The sequence below is a fragment of the Oryctolagus cuniculus genome, chromosome 6 (assembly GCF_051225735.1).
Source record: "Oryctolagus cuniculus isolate XC-2025 breed Fujian yellow rabbit chromosome 6, ASM5122573v1, whole genome shotgun sequence".
Classification (NCBI taxonomy): Eukaryota; Metazoa; Chordata; class Mammalia; order Lagomorpha; family Leporidae; genus Oryctolagus; species Oryctolagus cuniculus.
This window is the reverse complement of record NC_142872.1, coordinates 127,743,395-127,765,377: the sequence shown is the minus strand read 5'-3', so window position 1 is coordinate 127,765,377 and position 21,983 is coordinate 127,743,395. Positions and strand designations below refer to the sequence as shown.

The following is a 21,983-nucleotide window of genomic DNA, read 5'->3' as shown; positions in this document are numbered from 1 at the left end:
GATAAAAATGCAATTAAGAAACGTCTGAACTATATAATGCTAAAAATGAAAAAGCAGAGTTTACCTCAAACATACCAGTAATTATATAACTATAAATTGGCTAAATATAAAAACTAAGACAATGTAATACATTTAAGAAGCCCAAATATGTGCTGTGTACAAGACAATCCCTTAAAATATAGCAATGTAAAGAAGTGAAAAATATTTTGGTATTTTTGAAGTTTAAGATATACAAATTTTGGCTGGTGCCGCGGCTCACTTGGCTAATCCTCCACCTGCGGCACCGGTAGCCCGGGTTCTAGTCCCGGTTGGGCTGCTGGATTCTGTTCCAGTTGCTCCTCTTCCAGTCCAGCTCTCTGCTGTGGCCCGGGAAGGCAGTGGAGTATGGCCCAACATGAAGACCAGCATGGGAGACCAGGAGGAAGCACCTGGCTCCTGGCTTCGGATCAGTGCAGCATGCTGGCCACAGCGCGCTGGCTGTAGTGGTCATTTGGGGGGTGAACCAATGGCAAATGAAGACCTTTCTCTGTCTCTAACTCTGCCTGTCCAGAAAAATATACAAATTTCATGTATAAAGATTTAGGAACATAATGGTACTTCCCACCTTACCCTCCCTCCTGCCCACACTCTCACCCTTCCTTATATTTCCTCTCCTATTCCCTCTCTTAACTTTTACAGTGATCTGCTTTTGGTTTACTTTGTACTTAGAAAAAGTTAACCCTACACTAAGTAAAGAGTTCAACAAATAGTATGAAGAAAAAAACACTGTTCCTCAATGGTAGAGACAAGAACTGAAAACAATCATTACAGCTCCAGATGTCATTGTCACTCCTATACATTTTAGGTACTCTATTTGTTACCACAGGTCAGGGAAAACAAGGTATTTGTCTCTTTGGGACTGGCTTACTTCACTAAGAATAATAGTTTCTAGTTGAATCCATTTTGTTGCAAAAGACAGGATTTAATTATTTTTTTACAGCTGAGTAGTATTCCAGCATGTGTGTGTGTGTGTGTACACCATAATTTCTTTATTCAGTCAGTCATAAGTTGATGGACATCTGGGTTGATTCCATATCTTAGCTATTGTGAATTGAGCTGTAATAAACATGGGGGTACAGATAACTTTCATAAATTGATTTAATTTCCCTCAGGTAAGTTCCCAGGAGTGGGGTGGCTGAGTCATGTGGGAGATCTGTTTTCAGCTTTCTGAGGTATCTCCTTACTGCCTTTCACAATGGCTGCATGAGTTTACATTCCCACCAGCAGTGTGCATTAGGGTACTTCCCCCCCCCCCACATCCTATCCAGCATTTGTTTGTTCATTGCTGTATGAGAGCCATTCAAACTGGGGGTAAGGTGAACCTCATTGTGGTCTTGGCTTGCATTTCCCTGATGGCTAGTGACCCAGAGCATATTTTCATGTGTCTGTTGGCCATTTGAATCTGTTCTTTTGAAAAGTGTCTATTCAAGTCCTTTGCCCATTTCTTAACTAGATTATTTATTGTTGAGTTTCTTGAGCTCTTTATAGATTCTGGATGTTAAGTCTTTATCAGTTGCATAATTTGCAAATAATTTCTCTCATTCTGTCAGTTGCCTGCTTATTAAGTGTTTCCTCTGCAGTAAGAAGTTTCTTAACTTGATGTAATCCTACCTGTCAATCTTGGCTCTGATTGTGTGCTTCTTGGGGTCTTTTCCAGGAAGTCTTTACCTATGCCAATGTCTTGCAGAGTTTCCCCAATGTTCCTCTAGTAATTTGATTGTATCAGGTCATAGATTCACATCATTGGTCCATTTTGAGTTAATTTTTGTCTAAGGTGTAAAGTAGGGATCTCTTCAGACTTCTGCACACAGAGATCCAGTTTTCCCAGCACTCTTTGTTGAAGAGACTGTCCTTGCTCCAGGGATTGGTTTTAGCTCCTCTGTCAAGGATTAGTTGGTTATAGATGTGTGGATTGCTTCCTGGAGTTTCTATTCTGTTCCATTGGCCTGGATATCTATTTTTGTGCCAGTAGCAGGCTGTTTTGTTTATAACTGCCTTATAGTGTGTCTTCAAATCTGGTATTGTTTTTTGTTGTATAAGACTGCTTTAGCTATTTGGGGTCTTGTATTTCCATATGAAATTTAGAATCTTTTTCTAGAACTGAGAAGCATGTTGTTGGTATTTTGATTGGAATGGCATTGAATCTATAAACTGCTTTAGGTAGTATGGGCATTTTGATGATATTCTTCCAATACATGAACATGGAAGGTTTTTCCATTTTTTTTTGTATTTCTTTAATGTTTTGTAACTCTCATTGTAGAGATCTTTGACATCCTTGGTTAAATTTCCAAGGTATTTGGTTTTTTCTTTAGGTATCTTGATTGGGATTGGTCTGAGAAGTTTTTTTCTCAGCCATGGCATTCTCTGTGTATACAAAGGCTGTTGATTTTTGTGTGTCAATTTTATATCCTGACACGTTGTCTTAATGGAGTTTTTTGCTTCCTCCATCCATGCCATTCACAAACAGGGATAATTTGACCTCTGTCGCTCCCCCTCTTCGCGGAGGAACGACACAGTACCCTGCGTTGTTCTTTTGTCTGCTCAGCCCTCCCCGGGTTTGCTGCTGGTTCTTCCCGGGTTGGCTACCGTCCCTTCCACCTCCGTGGAAGGGCGGTTCCCCCTGCCACTTTCCCCACTTCCGCGGGGGAGCGGCACACCGCTGGCCGGCTCTCTTGGGGGCTGCTCAGGTGTTCCTTCAGATAGATGTTCCTGGTGCATGTTGTCTCTCTCCTCCTTTATAGTCCTCTTCCACCAATCCCAACTCTGCTACCCACATGCCGAGTACGCTGCTCTCCTCCAATCAGGAGCAGGATCAGCTCCTGGAGGTCATCACTCAAGTTGGCAAGAGGCAGCTGCGTAGAAGCTGTTTTCTCTTCTCCCAGCGCCATATTGTGGGAGAGCAGATGCATAGAATAAGTCTTAATTCCAGTAACAGTCTAGTCCGAGTTGCTCCCCACAGACCTCCTCCTTTCCAATTGTAACCCTTTATTGCATTTTTCTTGCCTAATGGCTCTTCCTAAAAACTTAAGGACTATATTGAATAGCAATGGTGAAAGTGGGCATTCTTGTCTGGTTCCAGATCTTAGTGGAAATGCTTCAAACTTTCCCCCATTCAATATGATGCTGGCTGTGTGTTTGTCATAACTGCTTTGATTGTGTCGAGGAATGTTCCTTCTCTATCCAGTTTGCATAGAGTTTTCTTCATGAAAGGATGTATTTTATCAAATATCTTCTCTACATCTATTATAATAATCATATGGTTTTTATTCAGTTTGTTAATGTGATGTATCACATTTATTGATTTGTGAATGTTGAACCATCCCTGCATACCAAGGATAAATCCCATTTGGTCTGGGTGAATGATCTTTCTGATGTGTTGTTGGATTAGATTAGCTAGTATTTTGTTGAGCATTTTTGTTTATAGATCAGTATCTCTGATGAACATAGTTCCCTTTCTCTGTTACTTCTTTTTCTAGTTTAGGAATTAAGGTGATGCTGACCTCACAGAAGGAGTTTGGAAGGATTCCCTCCCTTTCACTGTTTTTGAGTAGCTTGGGAAGAACTGTAATTAGTTCTTTAAAAAACTGGTGGATTGGGGCTGGCACCATGGTGCATGTAGGTTAATCCTCTGCCTGCATCCCATTTGGGCACCAATTCTAGTCCCATCCAGCTCTCTGCTATGGCCTGGGTAAGCAGTAGAAGATGGCACAAATCCCTGGGCCTCTGCACCTGCATGGGAGACTGGAAGAAGCTCCTGGCTTTGGATTGGTGTAGCTCTGGCCGTTGCGGCCATTTGGGGAGTGAACCAACAGAAGGAAGACCTTTCTTCTCTGTCTCTCCCTCTCATTGTCTGTAACTCTACCCTCAAATAAATAAATACCATCTTAAAAAACTGGAATTTAGCAGTGAAGATGCCCAATCCTGGGCTTTTCTTTGGGAGGGCCTTTATTACTGATTCAATTTCCATCTTGGTTATGGGTCTGTTTAGGTTTTCTGTCTTCAAGGCTCAATTGAGGTAGGTTGTATGTGTTTTAGAATCCATCCATTTCTTCTAGGTTTTCCAGTTTGTAGTAATTTCTGATTCTTTTTATTTCTGTGGTGTCTGTTAATTTCCTTTTTCATCTCTAATTTTATTGGGTCTTCTCTCTCTCTCTTTTGGTTAGTTAGGCCAATGGTATGTCAATTTTGTTTTTTTCAAAAACCAGCTCTTCGTTTTGCTGATCTGTATTTTTTTTGACTCAATTTTATTGATTATTTTCAATTTTCTTTTCCCCTACTAGTTTTGGGTTTGGTTTTCTGTTTTTCTAGACCCTTGAAATGCATTGACAGCTCATTTATTTGGTGCCTTTCTAATTTCTTGGTGTTGGAACCAATTGCTATAAATTTCTCTCTTAAAATTGCTTTTCCTATATCCCATAAGTTTTGGTAGGTTGTTTTGTCCTCTTCATTTGTTTCCAGAAACTGATTTCTCTTCTTATTTCTTCTATGACCTACTTCATTCAGGAGCATGTTCAGTTCCCATGTCTTTCCATATGTTCTAGAGATCAAGTTGTTAATTTCCAGCTTAATTCCATTGTGGTCAGAAAATATACATGGTATAATTTCAATTACTTTGAATTTGCTGAGACTTGCTTTATGACCTAGCATGTGATCTATCTTACAGAAAGTTCCACACACTGGTGAGAAGAATGTATATTCTGCAACTATGGGATGAAAGGTTCTATAAATATCAGTTAGGTCCATTTGATTCATGTGTTGATTAGCTCTGTTTCTTTATTCTTTCCAATTGACTTATCCATTGATGAAAGTGGGGTGTTGAAGTCCTCTTTTACTATCATATTGTTTCTTGTCTTCCTTTGAATACATTAACATACATTAACATTTTTTAAAATTTTAAACATTTGTTTTAAATATTTAAAATGCCAGGCACACCGTAATTGGGTGCATATACATTTATTATAGTTACATATTCCTGTGGAATTGATCCCTTGATCATAACCTAGTGTCCTTCTTTGTCTCTTAACAGTTCTTGTGTTAAAGTCTATTTTGTTTGAATTAGGATGGCTACACCAGCTCTTTCTAGGTTTCTGTTAGCATAGAATATCTTTTTTCCATCCTTTCATTTTCAGTCTGCTTGTATCTTTGTCGGTGAGGATTGTTGCTTGTAGGCAGCAAATAGATGGGTCCTTTTTTTTTAATCCATGCACCAATCTGTTTCTTTTAATTAGAGAGTTGAGGCCATTTATATTCAAGGTGACTATTGATAAGTAAAACAACTTTGCCCTGCCGTTTTCTATAAATATTCCTATTGCTTGCTTTGGATTTCCTTTGTGCTTTAGCAGGGAGATTTTCTGACTGCATATTTTTTCCCTAATGATGTCTATATTTCTGTGTTTCTGTATATAGAACATCCTTCAGCATCATTAGTAAGGCTGGACTAGTGGTGACTAGTTATTTCAGTTTGTTTGTTGAGCAAAGCCTTTATTTCACCCTCATTCATCAATGAGAGCTTTGCAGGGTACAGTATTTCTGGTTGACAAATTTTTTTTCTTTCAAGACATGGACTATGTTTCTCTGCTCTCTGCTGACCTGTAGGATCCACGGTGTCCCTCTTCTGTAGAATTTCCACTGCAGATTTTTTTCCAACTCTCCTCTGAGAACACCCTCCCTCCACTTTTTTTGCTACTATTTTCTCCTAGCCTAAAGTGGTATGTCCTTTCCCTGTTCTGTCATCTTGAGGATCTGGAAAATATTGCTCATATTAACATTAATCATAAGATAACAGGAATAGCTATACTAATATAAGATAAAGAAGACTTCAGAAAATTACCAGGAACAAAGGGTGACATTACGTAATGATAAAAGGGTCAATACACCAAAATGATACAGCAAACATCAGTTTTACATGCAAATCCTAAATAAGTGCAAAACAAGACATCCAAAAGATACATAAACAAAATTGATAGAACTGAAAATGAAATGGACAAATCCACAATTTGAGTTGGAAAGCTCAACAAACTTCTTAACTCTGACAGAACAACTGGAAGAAAATTAGCAACAGTTGAGGAAACAGCTCTATCAATGACCTGGGCCTAATTTGCATTCCTAGGACCTATCCACACACAGAACAGACCACTCTTTTCAAGCACTCACATGGTGAGTGGTCTACTTTGATAAATATATTTTGTAACCTCGATAAATTTAAATAAATATAGAATGTGTTCTGTCTACAGTGGGATCAAACTAGAAATCTATAATGGAGAGATTATAGGAAAATTGCCAAAAAGCTGGAACTGACCAACAAATTTCCAAATAACATAATTACGTATCTCGAGAAGCTAATTTTTTAAGAAACTAAAAAGAATTTTGAAACATAACACCAACAGCACAATCTATGAAAGGAAAAATATCAGCAAGTAGGACTCCATCCCAATTTGCAGTGTTAGCTGCATGAAGGACTCTGTTAAGGGGATGGGAAGAGAAGTTCCCGACTGGGAAGAAAATTTTTGCAAACAAATACCTGACCAAGGACACATATCTGGACCACATCAAAAAATACAAACTCAACAGTTAGGAAAAAAGGTAGTCCAGCTAGAGAGTGGGGAAAATATGTAAAAAAGGCGTTCTGTAGAGGATACTTAGATGGCGAACAAGTAGATGGGAAGACTTCAGCCTCACTGGCTCTTAGGGAAGTGGAAATGAAGACCCTAATGAATCAGCACTATCCTCCCATTGGAACAGTTCAAAATTACTGAAAAACATGAGATGTTGACAAAGATAAGGTAAAACAATTTATACATCATACCATCGTTAAATGGCAAAATCACTCTGGAAAACAATCTGGCAGTTTCTTAAAAACTAAACATATGCTTACATATGACCTAGAAGTCCTTTTCCTGGGCCTCTATCCCAGAGAATTGAGCACTTGGATGCGTTGAGAGCTGTACATAAGTGTCCCCAGGAGATTTGTAATAGCCCCACACTGGAAGCAAACTAAATGTCCTACAGTGGCTGAGTGGTTGAACAAGTTGTGGTACTTCTATACTGTGGAGTGCTACTCAGTGATGAAAAGGAGCAGATGTTTTACGTCTATCAACTTGGATGTATTAAAAAGACGTTATGCCAAGTGAAAAATCAAAAGGCTGCATTCTGTGTGACTCTTTCTTAGCATTCTGGAGATGACAAGATTAGAAAGGTGGAGAACAATTAGTGGTTGTCAGGGTGAGGAACCAGGGGCCCAAGGATGAGTGTACCTATAAAATGGGAGTAGGATGGTGTGCTGTGTGGTCGTGGGACACTTCTGCAGCTTGACCACAGTCCCGTGAATCCGTGCATATGCTAAAGTGATACAGAACTGCAAGAAAATTACATACAGTTTTGCTTTAAAGATCATTTCAGTATTGCTGCTTTGAGGCTGTACTACAGAGTTATTTATATGTAACTGACTTGCTATCTCATGAGTTAGGTTTAAGGTTCACCTAAGGTGTTGCATGCAGCGATGATTTATTGACTTCCCCTGTTGGCTAATGTTCTGTTGCATGAATGTGACTTGGCTTGTTTCTTTTTTCTCCTGTTTACGGGTGTTTGTGTTAAATCTTGAATGTTTGTTTTTTTTTTTTTTTAAGATTTTTACTTATTTGAGAGGTAGAGTTACAATGAGAGGGAGAGGCAGAGAGAAAGGCACTCCTTCCATTGGTTCACTCCCCAAATGGCCACTATGGCCAGTGCTGCACCAATCTGAAGCCAGGAGCCAGGTGCTTCCTCCTGGTCTCCCATGCGGGTGCAGGGCCCAAGCACTTGGGCCATCCTCCACTGCCTTCCTGGGCCACAGCAGAGAGCTGGCCTGGAAGAGGAGCAACTGGGTCTCGAACCTGCGCCTATGTGGGATATGGACACAGCAGGCAAGGCCTGCTATTGCGCCAACGGCACTGGCCCCAAATCTTTTCAATGTTTTGAGTAAAGTTGCTTATTAGGAATACTTTTTTCTTGTCTGCTATACAAATATACCGAAATCTGTCCAGATTTCTCAGTCCATTTGTGGTGTTATGAGGCAGTACCTGGCACTGAATAATTTATAAGTCAGTCCTTTTACAGTGCTGAAGGCTGTGATCGCTGCACTAGTGGACTCGTGTCTGGTGAGGCCTGGTGTCTGTTTTCAGGGTGGTCCCCCACGTGGCAGGAGGGGCACACTCTCTCCAACTGGGAGCCCGTGGGTAGGGAAGCCGGTCTCATTCAGGAAGGCAGGGCCCTCGTGATCCTGTAATCCGCAGAGGCCACACTTCTTCTATGTTGGGTTAATTTCAACATGACTTTTGGAACAGACTCTATCGTTCCCAGTGTAGAGCATATCGATGGGAATTATTCGCTCAGATGGAGGATGTGTGAGCTAAGATTAAATCATTCTCAAATGTCAATTTCTACTCCCACATGCAGTTGGATTTACATCTTTCTGATTACAAATGAGGCTGCTCATCTCCTCGGATGTCCGTTCGCCATTCATGTTTTTCTCCTGTGAGATGCATGTTAGATCTGTTGCTCATCTGGTCTCTTTTGCACTGTCTTTTTCAGGACTAGTTTGTAACAGTTCTTTCTATCTATACTTGTGTTCATTTTATGTGTTGCAGATTTTGTCTCGGGTATGAGTTGGGTCTTAGCTTTCTTTATGTACCTTTTGATGACAAGAAGCTCTTAGTAGTTGGAAATGTAACCCATCTTGCCTTTTATGGTTGGCACTCTTGTGTGTTAAGAACCTGTTTCCCATTTTGAGGTCAGACAGATGCTCTCCTAAATTTTCTTCTAAAAGTTTAAACCTTTTGCTTTTCACAACTAAATCCTTAATCCTCCTGGAATTGCCCTTTGGGGATGGTTCCGTCTTGGCTTGTAGCTCAGCAAGATATTCCACCGTTTGTGAGAGCTCTGTTACCTTTTAATAGCTGAGGGAATGAGAAAGTCAAGACCCACTCCCTTCTCCCAGCAAGATTTGGCAAGATAACTGCTTCTTCCCTTAGGTAGCCTTGAGAAAAAAGTCAGTAAAATGTAGGCTTCCTTAGCTGTAGCCAAGGCATTCTTTTCTTTAAATTTATTTTTATTAAAAAGTTTTTAACTGACGTATATATTTGTATATAGCAATAGGGTCTACTACAATAATTCAGAGCGTGCATTCCATGTGTAGTGATCAAATCGCCATCACTGACGTTTCCATCTCTGAATGTTCAGAATTTCTGTGTGTTGGGCACCTTCAGAAGGTGCTTCAGTTCTTACATAAATGGGTGTGGGCTGTAGCTATCCTCCGGTGCTACCAGGCAGCAGAGCTCATTCCTCTTACCTAAATGCATTCTGGTACCATTTTCCAAGCCCTCTGTACCCCTGCTTTCCCTCCGCTTCCTACTCTCTGGGTCTGCTCTTGGCTATGTACTTCTTTAGCCTCCACAAGTGAGGGAGAGCCTGAGGAGTTTCTTTCTATGCTTGGCTTCCCCCCAACACCTCCCCAAGTAACATGAGGTCCTCTGATCCCGTCCATATTGCCAGCCAAGGCTTTGTTTCTTGAGCAATTTTGCAAGTGCTTAAGAGTTACATGTGGAAAACGTCAAAAGAAAAATCCCCCTCTCACCGTTTGAACTATGACATAGGTCATTGAAACAGGTTATTTGAGAGGAAACAAAGCATACATTTAAAGCATGCAGAGGACAGGTTCCGTTTCTGGAGAGCCAATGCCACTTTGTGGAACTATGAATGGACAGGAAGTCGAGAGACCTGTGTATGTCTTTACCTCACGGTTAAATTGCTTTGTATCAGTTAGGATTATGTTCGGCAGACTGTAGCAAGAACCCTTCTCGGTGGCTTAACCAGACAGCATTTATTACCGTATCTTAGCCCAGGAGCCGGCAAGCTGCTTTTAGCTTGTGCTTCACAGCATGGGCATCTGTCTTCATGCTTCTAGCCTTGTTGGAGGCTTGAGGAGGAGAAAGGGCAAAGAACAAAACATGAGTCCTTTTAAAGAGTTTTCCCAGGCTGTCTACCTAGGAGCTTGGGCTTATGTGTCCTGGACCAGAACTGCCCTACCTGCCCACTAGCCTTAGCTGTCATTTTAGTATGGCAAATTCTTGCCCTGAGAAAAATGAAGGTTCTGTAAAGAATATGGGGAGGGAGGCCTGGCGGAGCACCTGCCACTGCCTGCCCTGCTCCAAACTTCTGGTCAGGGGTACCTGCCCATTGCTGGGAGGGTTGTTTCTCTGACAATGAGAGACCAGATGTCAGGTACTTCACATGTGGGACTGTTTTCACAGCATATCCAAGGTTAATGAGACATCCAACTACATGTAAAGCCTTTGGTAGTCCATGTCCATGGAAGCTGAACACATTCTCAAGTAACCCAGGGGCTGTCATTTGCATAGATGCACAATCTCAAATACCACGAAGATCATCCTGGAGCATTCTGGTGGTGGACGTTGGTTGATTCCTTCTCCCAGTGTTTGTTTCTCCCTTTCAAGCACTTCGAACGTCTCTCCATGTGGTTTTTGTTCAGGTTGACCATATCCTCAGCCCAGAGATAAGCCTTGATTAATTTTGGCTATTTAGCATATGAGACCCCCAAAGCATCGTGACTGATTCCATGATGACCAACTCAGTGACCTCAGAACTCTGGTTGGCACCTCCATCATAGCTCGGCCATCCCCTTGGAAGATGGGTGTATGATCTTGGACTGCTCTAACCATTTTTTGCACTGAGAGGGGAAGCAGCCCCCTGAGGGTTAAGTGATACACAGAGAACACACGTGCCCGTAGAATGTGAGAGAATCAAATCATATAGCAAACTTCTGCTTTCCCTAAAACAATGTACCCCTGGAAATTTCTATCTAGCTCAATGAACCAATGAAATGTTTTCTTATTTTTGCATGTATTTTACAAGTGAATTAGAGTTGGGTTTTCTATTATTTGTAACCAACAGATTCCTAAGTGATGGTTCCTATGTATGTACTAGGGGAAATTATATATAATTTTATTAACAGTAGTTATAACAATTATATATATAATACATGTGATATACTTTTAACTAATATTTAAATTGGCATATGTATGGGTAGACGTGTCTATCCTGATAGATGTGAGTCTACTCTGAAGTGTACAGGTCTTCCTGAATTGAGGCCATAAAGCCTGCATGTAATGAAGAATGCTTATTGCTCCCTGTAATGGTTGCCTAGGCAGCATCTGAACAAAGGCTTTGACTGTGAAATGCTAAGGCCTGATTCCTGCCCTTTGGGGGACTCTGCCTATTAACCATATGGTGCTAGACTCACCCCTGAGTACTTTGAGCCAAAGACCAATTAAGCCGAGAGATGGGAGTGAGCTTGTAAGGTGTGCTTCCTGTTTCCTGTTTGCAAAGGCAACTGCTGAAGAAGTCAAAGTAACAGACTCGCCTAAACTTCTAAGCTGTCAAATGTTCCCGTGGGATATTTACTAATGATGGACCCTCTCAGTTGCAGGGCCGCGGCTGTGCTGGTGATACACTCGGCTGGAGCAGGAGGCACGCTCTGAGAAAGGATCTGAGGGACTGCGAACCGTGAGTTACTTTTTCAATCTTTTGCAATGTCTGGGTTCGAAATGGTGTTTATAAATTATCAATGAAAATACAAAGGTGATAGACATCAGTTAGGTGGTGGTGTGTCTCTGTTTGCATTGGGTCAATAGAAACTACTGGTTTACCATCTGCCATTAGAACTTTGCCCTGGGGTATCCAATTCCATTTTTAACTCTTGAAGAATGTGTATGTTACTGAAAAGATGGCTGTTGGGTTCATCTGCTCTTTGTCATCTTTTTAAGTTCCTGTGTCTATGGCGACTGGTGAAATGGAAACTTCATTTAAGTGTACAAATTCTAGTGAAGCAAAGTCAAGCAGAGAAACGAGATGTACAATGATCAGTAAAAAGTTGCTTCCTGGGTGGTGCTGCTGGGGGATGATACTCATGTGTGCTCCTCTGAACTTTCCAAATCTGCTCATTTGGTAGAGAAAATAGATTGTGCAGCGAGCAGATAGGATGATTTTTAGTTTGGAAAACATTGTTATAAAAATCTATTACATCACAGTTAGGACAGCAGCACCAGAAATAGTGAATTTCCTATTGAGAATGGAGCATTATAACTTTGCTAATTCATTGATATGAGTCTAAAAAGCCATCTCGTTGAACATTTAGGAAATTGGCTTTTCAGGAAAAGGAAATATGCTGGGATGTGAGTGTTTTGGGAAGTTTTTCAAAACATTCAAAACAAGCTAATGGCCTCAGATAAGAGCCAGTCGAGACTTTTAAACAAGGTAGTATGGTTCAGACCTCTGTAATATTTTTCGTGCTTGTTTAGAAACAAGGCATGCCTGTTAATCTAATTTTTACTTGGGCAACTAATTTTGTATGCAGAACAAATGGGGAAATTGAATGAGAGTAAGAACAAAACCCGTCTGTTGTATTTTGCAGATGAAGCAGGGAAGGCAGACAGATGGATGCCAAGGGACTCTTTGGCGTCCGTCGCTCTATCCCATGCCCCTTCCTTTCCACTCACTCGGTCTCTGTGGCTTAGTGAAGTAGAAGACAAGCGATGTGGCTCATGGGGATGTACTAAGAAAGTGAAAGTGAAAAATCTTTATTCTAAATTTGGTAGGCCAACCCTAATGAGATCGACAGAAGGCAACAAAATAGTTGATTATCTTGTTAAGCAACATCGAATGGGTTTTTCCCCCTTCATGGCATTGAAAATAAAGGCTCAACCCTATTGTATTTCTCATGGATGCCAAGGAGAATGTGCAGTTAAATTGGGAATGACTGAGTCGCTTGGGAAGCTCTTTCTTGGGATGCTTTAGTTAAACTACTTATGGATACCCCAAGCCGAGGCATGGAGGTCTGCATTGTGTTAATTCCTTGCATCTTTGTGACATGAGAATAAAGTAGCCTAGAACCAGTAGTTCTGCCTGCAGACAGGGAAGTCTGAGTCTGATCCGACCTAAGAGGCCTTCCCCTTGACTGGGAGGTGTGGGGTCTACTGGCTGCTGGTTGTTTCTGCCTCTTGTCCAGCATCCAAGTTCTTCATCTGTGCCCTTGTTCTCGGGAACAGGGGATTCTTTTCTGTAGATTCCCATCTAGAGTGAGCCATAAACAAGATGTGTTTCGGCTCTGAGTGTGGAGAGGCCTAGGAGTTTCTGTGCACACTCACATCATCCCCTGGACCCAAGGGCGGGTGATGTGAAATTGGCAGAGAAACTCCTGGGACAGGAAGAAGCCATTCCTGGCTTGACTATTGTTCTTACAAAGTATCAGAGGGGGCAGCAGATGATGGCCTCCTTGGCAGAGATGCACTTCCTAAGTGAGACCTTCCGAAAGCATGGCCTAAGTCAGGAAGTGCTGTGCGGATTTCCTGGGCATTCTGGAATTTTGTTCAAGGATCCCAGACACTCTGGTAAAAATGGCCTGGAGGCAGAGATGAAGCTAACAATAGGTAACAAAGATATTCGCGAAGAAATGACTTACAAATGAAGTACTTGAATAGACCCCAGGTTTGTAATGATTGCAGACATCCTGTTTGGGTGTCATTTCAGTCCTTATAAACCAGGATTATTTTGTCTAGATCTCCAAGGAATCCATGTTCTTCTTCAGGGCTCCCTATGTGACCAGTTTGTCAGTTACAGGATGGTACCTAGAATTGCATTTCTCTCTGCTAGACTTCTTTACTCCTCTTAAAAATGGAAAACTATTTTAATGTCTTAGCCTGGGAACTTGCTCTTCCATTGGGGGGCGGGGGGTCGCGCTTCTCTATGGCGGGGGTTGGGGGGGACCACCTGTTTTGTCTAGACTCCCATTCCTTAGGGAACGGTACTGAGCAGAGATTATCTTGGAGACTGAGAGCAGGAGACACAAATTGTCCAAAAAGAAATTAAAGCTTCCAAATGTGTTCAGATGCAGACATGGAGACACGCACTGCTCATCTGAGTAATGGATTCCCTGTGAGTTGTTTCTACCCTTAATGCCAAAATAGCTAATAACCTTGGGGAAAAATAAGAGTAAACCAGTTGTCTTACTAGCATGCAGAAAAAGAGCATTTCGTTGTGCAGAAATTTTACGACAAGCTCGCTTAGTGTCATGTTTGAGGGGTCTCAAAGTTTACAGAAAATGCACTGAAGAGCTCCATTTATTTTGGTGCAAAAAAAGTTGAAATCCATGCTGTTTGTTCTTCATATACATCTCCATGAACTTTAGTAGATACTTCATGTTCGTGGGTGTCATGATTCTTTGCACCAAAATAAACTTTCAATTCTATTTTCTGAGAACTTTCTGAAGCACCATCATTTAGCTGGAAAGTATTGATGAAGCATCTACTAATTTGCGCCCTATGGTGTAACATGGATTCACATACTTGGTATCGGATTATGTTCCTAGAAACATAATTCACTTATACATTCTATAAATATTTGAGCACTTGCTATGGGACAGCCACTATGTTGGACGGAACTGAGGAACAGGTTCTGCCTACAGCTAAACAGGGTGGTGTGTGTGGGGGGGAGATTAATCACATACTAATTCAAATGCATCTTACAAATATGATAAGTAGTCTGATGGAAAGTAAGTAAAACTCTAACAGGGAACTATGAGACTATAAAATGGAAGAATTACACCTCGCCTAGGTTTTTAGAATTTTTTAATTTTCACTTTTATTTGAAATGGAGAAAGATAAAGACAGATCTTGCACCTGCTGGTTCATTCATGACAGCTGGGGCTGGGCCAGGTAGAAGTCTGTAGCCCTGAAGTTGATTCATCTGTCCTGTGGTGGCAGGGAACCAGTTACTTGAGCCATCAGCTGCATGCATTAGCAGGAAGCTGGGTTGAAGCAGAGTAGCCCAGACTCGAACCAGGCTCTCTGATGTGGGATGTGGGCATCCCAAGCAGCAACTTAACTGCTGCCTCAAGCATCTACCCTTTCACCAAAGAATTCTGAAGGGGTTTGGGAATGGGCGATGGGTGTTCTTTGCAAAGGCCCTGAGGTAGAAAGGAGCATGGAGCTTACTAGGAACTGAACTAAGGCCAGTGGTGCTAGAGGGTAAAGGTGCGTGATCTGAGGGAGAGTTGGAGGGGTGACAGAGGCCAGATGGTGAAATACTTAGAACAGAATGAAAGACCAGGAGTAGCTGTAAGTGTGTCCTATGGTCTGCAGTAATTGATGTAAAAAAAATACAGGGAGTCTGCGATTGTGTAATGACTTTGCTGTTTGGGAGAAGGTATATGTTTATATATTCAGCCAATAAATACAAAACAAAATGTGTGTTCACATCTGTCTTAAATTCTAGTGTGGGCTGGGTGTTTGTAGAGGTTAAGATGCTAACTGGGATGCCCACATCCCATATTGAAGTGCTTGGGCTGGAGTCCTGCCTCTGCTTCCAGTCCAGCTCCCAGCCAATGAGCATCCTTGGGGGAGGGGCAGAGGATAAGGGGGGACAGAGACAGGTGATGGCTCAAATACCAGACCTGGATTGGGTTTCAGCTTGGCCTAGCATCAGCTGCTGTGGACATTTGGAGAGTGAACCTATCAATAGGAGTTCTCTATCTCTGCTTTTCAAATAAATAGAATGAATTTTTTAAAAATATAAAATTGTAGTGGAACAGGCAGCTGATACTCCAATAAGCAAATATACATGTCTTATAAAGTGTCGGGGGATGGTTGGGTTTGTATCTGTGCAATTCTCAAGAGCCTGTGATACCACTGTCCATGTCCTACCTGCTGCTCTTGGAGTGGTGGCTAGAGGATGTGTGGAGCAATGAGTGTCTTCACAGATGCTCCTCCACTTGCAATGGAATTAGGTCTGAATAAACCCATGATATATTGAAAACACTGAGTCTAAAACGCGTCAACTCCACCTTGCCAACCGGATATTGGAGCTTAGCAGCATAGTGCCCTGTCGAGTGTCAGCTGTTTCTCTTGATTGAGTGGTTGGCTGGGAGCTGTGCTTACTCCTGCTGCCCAGCATCAGAAAAAAGTATCAGACCGCATACTGCTAGCCCAAGAAAAGATCAGAATTTAAAATTGGAAATATGGTTTCTAAGTGCTTATTTCTTTAGCACCATGGTAAAGTAAAAAATAAACTTGCAAGTTTGAGATCTTCTGTGTATGAAAATAAGCGAGTCTAAATCAAGGCTGTAGGGTGGATGCCTAATGATTTCCCATCAGACCACTCACAAGATCTCTCTTGTTTGCTAAGGGAAATGAGTAGAAGCGTTGCCATGGAGGAGAAAGACTCTGAAGCTTCTCCCAGGGTTTTCCTGCGAAACCTTTGGTTAACGCTCTCAGAACACTCCCAATAAGCAGATGTTATTGCGCTTCAGCCTTTTGGAAAGTCAAGAAAATCCCTTGAGCATTCCAAAAAGCCATTACCATGGCCCCTTGTTCTGTAGCTTTGAACCACTTCCACCTGCCTGTCAGCTGCCACTGCGCTGGCTGTGACTTTACCAGGATCACACGGTAAAGTCGGGTTCTTCTCTCATGGTTCTCCCGGGCAATGCCTGAGCACATTGATCCTGCTCATTGGAAGTCTTCCCTGAGAGCGCTATCCTTGTCTGCAGCGGTTGTAGGTGCCACAGACTGGACACCCCCAGAGCAGGAAGTTTGCTGCACTTTAAATCGTCACCCAGAATTGTGTGAATCGACCCATTGTGATGTCTGTTTTTGACATTTGTTTCTGTTGTCAGTCATCAGTGCGCTTTAGTTAGAGCACAAACAAGATTAACTTTTTCATTATAAATTGACATGGGTGTGCTTCATCTTCAGTATTGTCTTTACAGAACAAGTTACCCTTTTGTAAATTCCTGATTTTCTTCCAGCTCCTGGCTCCATAAACATTTTATAAAGCTTCAGTGATTTCAGCATTCTCCTACCCCGGCTTCACAATCATTTGATGTTTGTTTTTCAATTTTAGTAGAATTGCTGTTATCCTGATAGGGCTCTGTCGAAGCTGACATCTTACCCTTTATTAAGCCTCAAACTAAATCCTATTCAGACATTTGTAACAAGAGTCCATTATGGTACAAATGTTTTTGGAATCCACGCATATGTGTGTCATTGATCATGTTTTCCATCGATTCTTGTAAAGATCCCTTGTATATGTTTCTACTCAAGACAACTATCTTTAGATACTGCTAAATGTGTCTTCTGAGAAGGGAAAAATTACCCTCAGTTGAGAAATCGGTGCTTCAGTACATCATAATCAGTGACTTGCAATCCTGGGTTAGCATTCCATTGCAAACGTGTTCCATTCTAAATGTGTAGCGTTCAGTTTAGCACAATGGTGTCTTCACAATTCTATAGTTCTCACATGACAAAAATAATATTGTGAGGGGACAAGTGTTGAACAGCAGGTGAAGCTGTGCGTGGGACACCCATGTCCCATAGTGGGTGCCTTGGTTCAAGGCCCCTCTCCACTTCTGATCCAGCTTCCTGCTAGTGTGCACGCTGCAGTCAGCAGAGCTGGCTCAGGTACTGAGGTTCCTGTCCCCCATGCTAGAGGCCCATATAGACTTCCTGGTTCCTGGCTCTGGTCTGGTCCAACCCTGGTTTTTGTGGGCATTTGAGGAGTGAATCAGCAAATAGGAACTTTGTCTCTCTTTCTGTCACTCTGCTTTTCAAAGAAAACCAAAACATTATTCTGAAACCTGAAATAGAAGACTAATTAGATATTTCCTCAGCCAAACAAGTGAAACCCTAAAGCGGTGCTTGTTTTCGTGGGGATTATATGTTTCAAGAGCCTCTTTCTATTCGTTAAAGCCTTATCTAATTCTACCCTCAAAGTTTCAGACTTTTTGCTCCGAGTTGGATTTTGGAAGATACACTGATGGTAATCTCGGTGCTGGAGAAGACCCCAGCTCAGTCACAAGCTTTCTGTGACCCACAGAAATTCAGTGAGGCACACGTGACAAGAGCAGGTGTAGTTTTATAGGAAACCGGGAATAAGAAGAAAGTGCTACTCCTGCAGCCTTCCGTGACAGTTCAGTTACTTAGCATATCGGTTGCATGTTTCTTTAATCAAAGCTTTGGAAGGGAAGACCATGTTCTCTGTCACTGTAAAGCTAAGAAAAAGCATTTCAAAATCACTTTAATCCTACATGATTAGATCTGGTTTTCTATGCTTCGGTGCCTGGAAAACTTGAGATTTGCGGAAGTTCACCGAGATGACTAATAAGTGACACCAGTAAGAAGGCTATTTCTTCAAATTCCTTCTGCCTGCTCTCTGCCTCCCTGTAAGGCCTCCAGCCTGGAAGTGTTGCAAGGAGTTCAGGTAAAAGCAGCATCACCTGTAGGATGGGAATGTCTACTGTGTTGCTACTGTGTTCAGAAACGCTGAAGTATTTCGGGTGACCTCTGGGAAATGAAACCCTGACTCCTGTGTCACAGTGAATGCCCTGTAGTAACTGTTACCACGGAACTCCACAGACGGGTCTTCCCCACCCCCTCCTGCTCTGACTGCACGTCACACCCTCACTGTAAAGCTAAGCGGCCGGGGGCATCCTTGCCCTGCTCTACTCCCACAGCTCTCTCTGTGTTGATCTTGCCCTCTCAAGTTTCAGTCCATGCTTTATAATCATTTCCTCACCAGACTTTGCCAGATCTTCTCAGTTGGAGTTAAACTTTCTCTCTTGCTCTCTTTCCCTACTCCCTTCTCTCTTCTATAATGCTTTTTTAAATTGAGTTTTTTTTAAAAAATTTTATTTATTTGAAAGGCAGAGTTACACAGGACTAAGAGACAGATCTTCCATCTGCTGGTCCACTCCCCAGTTGGCTGCAATGGCCAGGGCTGAGCCAGCTGAAAGCCAGGAGCTTCACCCAGGGGCCTCCCATGTGGGTGGCAGGAGCCCTGGTGCATTACCCGGGAGCTGGATCGGAAGTGGAGCAGCTGGAACTCAAACCATCGCCCACGCGGAATGCTGGCTTCACAAGTGGTGGCTTAATCCACTGTGCCACAATGCTGGCCCCATCTACAATGTTTTGAAAACACTAGATTAGTGCTTCTCAAACCATCTGTAAGAACTGGATTTTTAAAAAAGCTTCCAATTCATAACAAACTGATAGATGGCCTCCTGTCCATGACCAGTACCTAGATCCTGCCACGTGAAACTCAGCAGGCAAGGCCAATAGTACTGAACTGTCCCGTACCCCATTCAATGATGCTAGACCACTTCATCACACCTCTGGATGTTCCAGCTGCATCCAGCTGTAAAGTCGCTCATTGCTAGCGATGTCTGCACGTGTGCTGCGGCAGTCTGAGAATGGTCCACAGACTCCACGAGAACAGAGCCTACCTGTGTGTCGCCTCATCCTGCTAGAGCACCTGGCCTTGCCCATCACACAGTACACATGTTCATTACACACAGAAGTGATTGCTATGTAGGTCATGCACCTGCTTCTCAGATTTTTTTTTTAATAAAGATTGTTTGATTTGAAAGGTAGAGGTATACAGAAAGAGGGAGAGACAGAGCTCTTTCATCTGCTGGTTCACTGTCTAAATGGCTGCAATAGCAAAGGCTGGGCCAGGCTCAAGCCAGGAGATTCCTCCTGGTTTCCCCTGTGGGTTCAGAGGCCCAAGCACTTGAGCCATCTTGTGCTTTCCCAGACACATAAGCAGGGAGCTCAGCTGGGTACCTGAACCAGCATCCATATGGGATGCCATGTGGCAGCTTAACCTGCTATGCCACAATGCTGGCCTCTTGAATCGGATCTTGATCCCTTCTTAGTACCTACAGATTTATCATGCCTTACTTATATTCTCATTCATTCTTATTTTTCTAATATCAAATCGATTTAAAAATGCATGAACCCTTCTGCTGGTATGACCTTTATAAATGAAGATGTTTGATCAATTTTTTTTCACTAGATAATTGGAAACATTTACAAGATCAACTGAAATAAGGGGAGCTTAAAAGAAGTCTAGAACAACTAGCCTGCTAAACAGCTATATTGTCTGGCTCCTATTACAAGAAAAGTCCCCCCCCCAAAAAAAAGCACCCTGTATTTGAAACCAAAATGGATTCCTTTGATGCAGCTCAGTTGAAACTTTTGAACAATCTAAAATGGTTATTTCTGAAAATGAGAACCGTATGGAGTTAGTTGAGCATCTATCTCTGTAAATTCTATTGGGGAAAGATACCTGGAACACGAGCAACATTTTTCAAAATTTAAAATATAAGATTGAGAATAAATGACTTGACAAAGATATTTGAACTTACATTTGTAATTTTTAGTAGTTCAAGAATACACTTCTTAAGTGGTAAGAAGAAATTGCAGTTCAATGTTTGTCACTGTTTCATTATATTAAAGTTAACAGCTCAGCAAAACAAGGCCATCTATATGCTTTTTCCCAGTCTTATTAGCCACTTATTTTTCCACAGGATATTTGTTATTCCCGGGAAATGGATGACAAGAACCATAATTAGTAGCAGATTGATGTTATAGGAATTCAAACTTGAGCAATGTCTAGCTTAATTAGATTAGTGGCTTCCTCTGAAATATTAAGGCAGCAAATACAGATGCTAATGGTGCATTCTGGAAGCAGGTTTTTTTTCTCCTTTACTAACTGCACAATTGGCTTATTTTGGTGGAGACATGTTTGAAGACTCTTGCAATCAACCAAATAGTTTTTCCCCCTGTGCCAAGAGGCATGGTTGCAAGTTCTTTACATACACCATTGCAATAACAGGAGAGAAAGCAGAGGCATGAAGACATTCATCTGCCCAAAGGTACTTACATGGGGAATTATGTGGTGTGAATGCACCCAGCATAGTCTGTGCTGTCCCATGCAAAAATCGGTGTTTAGGCAGTATTGCTCCTGTAAAGCAATGAAAACTTCCAGGAGCCCGCTGGTGAAGTCCTCCCCAAGAGGCTGTTGCCTTCCAGACTTTGTCTAATGCTTACATGGTAGCTGAGACCTGCCACGGAAGCCAGCAGCACTGGGTAACTGGGGAATGCCGTCGGTGACTGGCAGAGAGGGGCAGGAAGTCATTGGTGGGCAATGACTGGCCCTGAGCGGCTTTCCAGCGACTCTAAACCAAGAGCGGTCATCAACACGGAATCCTGGACGCCCTCACACACAATCCCCAAAGGCAGTGTTAGCTTTGAACCAGAAGAACGAGTATCTGTAGGTGTGTCTCGCCTCAAATCTTGGAGTATATTTAAAATCCACAGTATCTTAGCATTTGCTATGGGCACACACGCATGCACACACGCAATTGCAAAGAGGAGACATTTCAGGGAGAGAATGTTGCTTAAAAATGTCAGACCAAGTTTTTTGGGGGGCTGTGGATTACCAGATATGCCAGTAGGAGATTGCCCATTGGGTTCTTACAAACTAGCCAGGGTTGCTAGTTTGCATTACTAATGTAATTATTAAGGACTAGAAATACAGCATTGCTCCATAACAAGTGTCCTACACTTGTTATGTATTTATTCTTTGGAGCAGCATCAGCAGTCAGCTGTATGTCTTATAAATGTTCTCATGGGTATTGACCTTTTGTCCAACACTAATTGTATCCACTGCTGTGCTATTAAGCCCAGTGCTCAGTTTGTGGCCTGGTGGGGGGAGAAGCGGGTTTTAGTTACGTTGCTCTACCTATAGAGATCAACTCTGAAAGCTGGCATTAGCCCAGTCTAGAACCAAGAGGAGATGATGCTACAGATAAGAGAACGTGGTCAGGGATTCCTGCAATGCTCATGTTTTGAATGAGGCTTCTAGGTGTCCCAGCTGGCAGGAGTTTCATGGTAGTGACGTCATCCTGACAAACGGGAAATTGCTATGATAGTGTTCAGGCCTCATGCACTGTTGACGTTAGTCCATCAGCAGCTGAGTCCGTAATAACCAAAATGGTCATAATTCCTACTTCCACTTTCCTAGCAGTGCTGGTTCTCCTGTCACTGAGGTCAGCCTGT

At 42.2% G+C, this 21,983-nt stretch overlaps 1 protein-coding gene across 2 annotated transcripts in view; it reads left to right on the top strand.

Moving 5' to 3' along the window:
• NCALD (neurocalcin delta) overlaps positions 1-21,983 on the top strand; it is a 449,552-nt gene that overhangs the window by 256,211 nt on the left and 171,358 nt on the right. For both annotated transcript variants that reach the window (XM_008255798.5, XM_070075374.2), the window contains exon 3: positions 11,516-11,598. The gene's annotated coding sequence lies outside the window, so the exon portion shown is untranslated. The remainder of the gene's footprint in view (positions 1-11,515; positions 11,599-21,983) is intronic.